Source organism: Sesamum indicum, linkage group LG4 (assembly GCF_026168435.1).
Source record: "Sesamum indicum cultivar Baizhima isolate 11 linkage group LG4, ASM2616843v1, whole genome shotgun sequence".
Lineage (NCBI taxonomy): Eukaryota > Viridiplantae > Streptophyta > Magnoliopsida > Lamiales > Pedaliaceae > Sesamum > Sesamum indicum.
The window spans coordinates 9635893-9642159 of NC_142660.1; the positions used below are offsets into that span (position 1 = coordinate 9635893).

General features: G+C 36.4%; 1 pseudogene; it reads left to right on the forward strand.

Annotated features, from left to right (window-relative positions):
- LOC105180089 (dirigent protein 4 pseudogene) lies at window positions 1-635 on the forward strand (annotated as a pseudogene).
- Window positions 636-6267: the final 5632 nt, after the last annotated feature.

Consider the following 6267-nt stretch of genomic DNA (forward strand, 5'->3'; position numbering starts at 1 on the left):
ATGGAGAAGGTTGTACTCGTGGCATGGATATTAGTACTTAGCGTATGGACTACACCAGTTCTCTCCAAATACTACTCCGAAAGCCGGCCGTATGAGGCAGTTCAGGAAAAGAGAACTCATCTTCGCTTCTACGTTCATGACATTCTAAGTGGAAACAAACCAAGTGCAGTGCAGATAGCTGGTCCGAACACCACTAAGAAAGAGGACGGACCGACACCTTTTGGCTCCACATTCGCCATTGATGATCTACTCATGGAAGGGCCTGAGATAACCTCAAAAAAGTCATTGGCAACGCACGAGGAATATACGTCTCATCGAGCCAGGACAAGGACTTGACTTTGGTCTTGTATATTGATCTTGGTTTTACAAGTGGGAAGTTTAAAGGGAGTTCACTCAGTGTGTTTTCTAGGAATCCGATAACGGAGAATCACCGGGAACTGGCTGTGGTTGGAGGGAGAGGGCGGTTCAGGCTGGCCAGGGGGTTTGTTTTGGTCAAGACATATTCCTTGAACAACACTAATGGTGATGTTGTTCTTGAGTACACTGTGGAGGTTGTTCATCCTTGAGGGATTAGGTTTTATTGTATAATGCTGGAAGTTCATGGAAACATTTGTCTTCTTTTCTAACTAATCATGAATCAGGTTTTGAAAAAAAAAGATTGACCTGTTTGTATATGTGCACAATGGGAACTATATATTTTTAAATAATGACAACCTTCACAACAATAATAAACTTTTTTACCATAATTTTATGCAATTCACAAAATATAGCTTAATGTAATTTTAGGACAAATTTAGACATTAATGCAAATTTTATGACTTTTACGAAATAACATCATTTTATCAATAATCAAGTACAATTATGTGCTTTGAATGTTAATATTTTTTAAAATTGTAGATAATGACTATCAGTGCACGGTCTGGAATTGTGTTATGACCATAGTGAGGAAGTTTGCTAAGGTTTGATGAACATGGGATTTGTATTTAAGAAGAAAAGTTCGTGTAGCTCGACTGAAGTCGTCTACAATAGTAAGAAAGTAACTACATCTAGTTAGAGAGGGTAAGTGATAAGATCCCCGTAGATCAATGTGTATAAGGTCTAGGATATGCTCAGAATGAATGCTGTTGGTGAAGGGGAGTCTGTGTTGCTTGGCCATAGGACAGGCACTGCAATATGTTTGAAAAATTTTTGGTTTCAAACAATCGAAACGACGTTTTGAAATATTACAATCAAATTTAGAAATTAAAAGCAATTAAAGCCACGTTGGAACAAATACATAAAGCAATTAGAAATGCTATTTATGACAAGAAATTTAAATCGAAAATTTACAACGAGAATTGTATCGTAACAATTCTCAGTCAAATTGAAGTCGTTAATTTAACCGAATCGCAAAATTACTGCTTGCCTTGAAAAAAATATACGCCCGTATCAGAAGTGCACCGGGTTCAACGTAATTTCTCCCAGGATAAGACGGTTACAGTTCTTTTGATTTTAGCACTATACCGAAGAACACCTCGATCAAACACTCAGAAGCTCGTAATCAAAACTTTATAGCTCAAATCTAACAAAATATAGAACCCGCAAGAGAGGGAGAGAAAACTCAAAGTGTGAGTTTGTTGTTTGTGGTGTGGTTGAAGAGACAAGCCTTTATATAGGCTTCAAAAATCAGTAATTAAAAACAATAATGAAGACAAAATTAATGGCCATGAATCCCCATCCAGAACCGAAATCTGATTTTGAACAAAAATTGTTGTTTCATCTCATCCAATTGCAATTTGAGGCTGATTTTGAAAAACTGTTTCATTACATTCAATATTGAATTGAATGCTTTTCAAGGCAAATGAAAATGGATGTTGGCAATAGAAATGTATCTTCAATTCTATGGGTTTCCACAAAAAAAAGAAAAAAACCAACAATCCCCCACAAACTCATAGATTTGAATTCAAGTTTCCATGACTTGCTTTCAACAATGGTACCTTTCGATTTGAACCACTGTCTAAGTTATTTGACGCCAGTTATCACCAGGTCAAATGGAACTAAGCCTTGAATTTAAGCCTGTGAGTGTGATAACGTCTTTCAGTAACAACAAGCCACCAGCTTTGTGTTGATCTTTAGGGTTGGCTATCACAATGTACAGCAATCGGTGGAAGAGGCTGACTTACAATGGAAAGTTGTGATAACAACCCAAATAACTCGGCTTCAAACGTAGACCGGGTTACCAAAGTCTATTTTGCAGACTTCTAGGAGACTGCGCCCCCACCTAAGGTAAACACATATCCTGAACACCCATTACTCCCAAAATTTTTGACTATCCAGCTAGCATCATCATATCCCTCAAGAACAGCAGGGAATTTTTCATAATGTATAGCCAGTGACACTGTGCCGTAGTACTCTATCCGAAGCACTCCAATGGGTTTTGTCAAGACAACTAGTGTATCTAGCCAGCTTAGAGATAGAAAAGGATATATAAGATCTCGTGCCATTTGTCAGATACTACCCAATAATTTGGGAATACGGTAGCTGTGCAACTGAAACACCACTTTCATTTTTTAATAAAGCTACAGAAGGATCATATGGTGTTTTAGCAATTCTACTGTTTTGATAACCAAATTTCTCAATTATCTTCTCAACATAATGAGATTGAGAAATGGCAATTCCATCAGTTGAACGAGTCAACTTGATGCCAAGAATCACATTAGCCTCACCCATATCCTTCATTTCAAACTTATTTTTCAAAAATAACTTGGTTTCGGTAATAATATTTAGACATGATCCTATTAACAGAATATCATCTACATACAGGCATAGAATTATCATTTTATCTCCTTTAACCATGCAGTATATACACTTATCATTCTCATTTACAATGAGGCCAAACGCAAGAATAGTTTTATCAAACTTTTCATGCCACTGTTTAGGTGCTTGTTTAAATCCATATAGAGACTTAACAAGTTTACAAACTTTATGCTCGTTACCATGAACTACAAAACCCTCAGGCTAATCCATGTAAGTTTGTTCCTCGAGTTCACCATACAAGAAGGTTGTTTTCACATCCATATGATGAATCGGGAGATTATACACCGAAGCAAGTGCTATAAACACCCAGATTTGTAGTCAATCAAGCTACCGGAGAATAGGCATCGAAATAGTCTATTCCCTCCTTTTTTTTAAACCCTTTAGCCACCAATCTGACTTTAAACTTATCTATGGTCCCATCAGGCTTCAGTTTCCTTTTAAAGATCCACTTACCCAATAGTAGTACACCTTGGAGGGAGATCGATTAGCACCCACATTCCATTGGAAACAATAGAGTCCATCTCACTTTTGGCAGCTTCTTTCCACTGCTTGGCTTCTTCAGAAGCCATAGCATCTTTGAAAGTGATCGAATCATCCTCGATGTCGTAAGTGACAAAGTCACTTTCAAAATTCTTGACAATTCTAGCTCTCTTACTCCGTCTAGGTTCATCTGACTTCTCATGAGTCTGATTAGAACTACTAGGGCTAACCCCTACATTTAACATCTTTTCCACATGTTCAGGAATAGATGTGGAGGTAAGTGAATCATCAGGCGAAATATTTGAAGGTACTGCATCACGAAATTCAACTATTGTGTTGACCTCAATGCTTGGAATTTCTGATTTAATAACTAGAAATATTAGGGTATAACTTGTCTTCACATAGCCCAAGAACACAGCATCAACCATCTTAGGACCCAATTTCTTTCGTTTGTGTTATGGGACTAGCACTTTTTCTATGCACCCCCACACTCGAAAGTATTTGAGGCTTGTTTCCTGCCTTTCCACAATTCGAAAGGAGTACTCGTATTGTGTTTCAGAGGGACTTTATTCAGAATATGGCAAGCCATATTCAAAGCCTCTCCCCACAAATACAATGATAACCTAGAGGTTAGTAGGAGACTGTTAATCATGTATTTTATGTTCTATTCTTTCGTTCAGCTATTCCATTAGACGAAGGGGAATATGGAGGAGTCTCTTCATAAACAATGCCAAAAGTTTGACAATATTCGTTGAACTTACTCGACTCATACTCTCCTCCTCTATCGGACCTTAGTCTTTTAAGTTTCTTACCAGTTTTTGGGTTTCTGCTTCATTTTTAAATAAAATAAATTTATCTAAGACTTCATCCTTATTTTTTATGAGAAACACATTATAGTATCTACTGCAATCATCTATAAAAGTGATAAAATATCATTTGTGGTCCCTAGTCAAAACTCCACTGAACTCACAAATATCAGTATGAACTAAATCAAGTATTTTCGATTCCTTTCAATTGACTGATAGGGTTTCCTAACTTATTTAGCTTCTACACAAACTTGGCAAATATTGTTTCGTTCAATATTTTGACTAGGAATTAAATTCAAATTCATCATTCGTTTGATCGAATTTAGATTTAAATGACTAACCTACTATGCCACAGAGTACAAGATTCCACATTCAATATAATAGAATCAGAAATATCAATTTTATTATTATCAACTCGAACTTTGAACAAGCCATCGTCTAAATAGCCTTTACCGACAAAAATACCAAATTGTTGAATTACAACTTTATTAAATTTGAAAACCAATTCATATCTCTTCCTAACTATTACAGAACTACTAATGATATTTCTTCTGACAGTGGGTACATGATGAACTCTTTTTAGCGATAGAATGCGCCCTGAAGGAACTTTCAAGTCCACGCTTCCCATCCCAAATACTTTAGATGTACTGGAGTTACCCATGCTTACTGTCCTTCCACTGATGGCCTGATAAGACACAAAGAGAGATTTATCAGCACAAACGTGCACATTCGCTCCAGTGTCAATCAACCAATCATATGGTTCGTTAATAGTCAGGAGTTCGGGTTGTACAGATACATACCCGCGAGTTGCTCTTGAGGTGCTAGCACCGCTAGAACTTACCACAACCATATTGATAGCTGTCTGCCCAGTTTTGGCTTTTTTATTAGGACAAAGCTTGGCCCAGTGTCCAACCACAGGTTCCAGCATGGTTTGTTTGCTTTTGGTTTCTTATTTTTGTAGGCCTTGCTTTTATTGATGGCTTTTGAGTTTGTGTTAATCTTATTCACTTTCTATTTCCCCACTACAAGATTGGCCCTTGGTTGATGTTCAACAGGCATCTTGTGTGTTTGATTTCTATGTTCTTCCTCAATGCTGATAGCAATCATAAGATCATCCAAAGACAATTTCCCTTTCTGATGCTTGAGTGTCATGCCAAAATTTTTCCAAAGATTTGAGAAATTTGTCCACTATGGACATGACCAGAAACTTCTCGGGAAGCTTCATCTCAGCATCAGCCAGAGTATGCTCAAGATTGATAATCTCATTAGTCTGTTCAGCTACAGATCAGTCCTCAACCATTTGATATCTTATGACTTGGAAACAGAATACTTTTCGAGCCCTTGCTCTTTAGTATTATATTTTCGGACCAACTCAACCCACAGAGACGTAGCAGTGTAAGAATCGAAACAATAGACATCGAAGAGCGTATTTGACAAGGCTGACAAAATAGCTCCTCTACCTATTTGATCCCTTTCTGTCCACTGGCCAGATGAAATACAACCACTATAATTCAATGGTAAAAAAAATCCTAAACCGTCCCAGTGACAATTGCAAAATCTAAATTAATGGCTATTTTTTTAACAGCTAAATATGTGTTCCAGTAGCCATTTCAAAGACCATTTCAATGTTTCCTATATGTGTTCCTCTCTTTCCATTTAATCTCACTATCTTCTTCCATTCTTCTTATTTTCTTTCTATTTGACGAGGATTATAAGATTGAAGAAGACAATAATTATGATTGACAGTTCAGCGTTTTTTAAAAAGTATTGTGTATTTTAGGCCCAACCGCACAGATTGTAGGTTATCATTGTATTTTACCGATAAAAAATTACAAATATTATGATTGGGTGTGATCGAAATTGCAACAGAAATTGGCTCGGCCATCTTTAGTATTTTAGGAAACTAAAACTAACGTTTTAAAAAATGAGTTTGAAAATAGCGTTTTCCAAAATAGTTCCAACAACAAAATTCGATTTTTCAAAACTTGTATATTTTCTTCAAGACTATTGGAAAAGTATTTTGTTTCAAGTAATCGAAACGATATTTTGAAATATTACAATCGGATTTAGACATCGAAAGCAATTAAAGCCACGTTGGAACAAATAACATAAAGCAATTAGAAATGCTATTTATGACAAGAAATTTAAACTGAAAACTTACATCGAGAATTGTATCGTAACGATT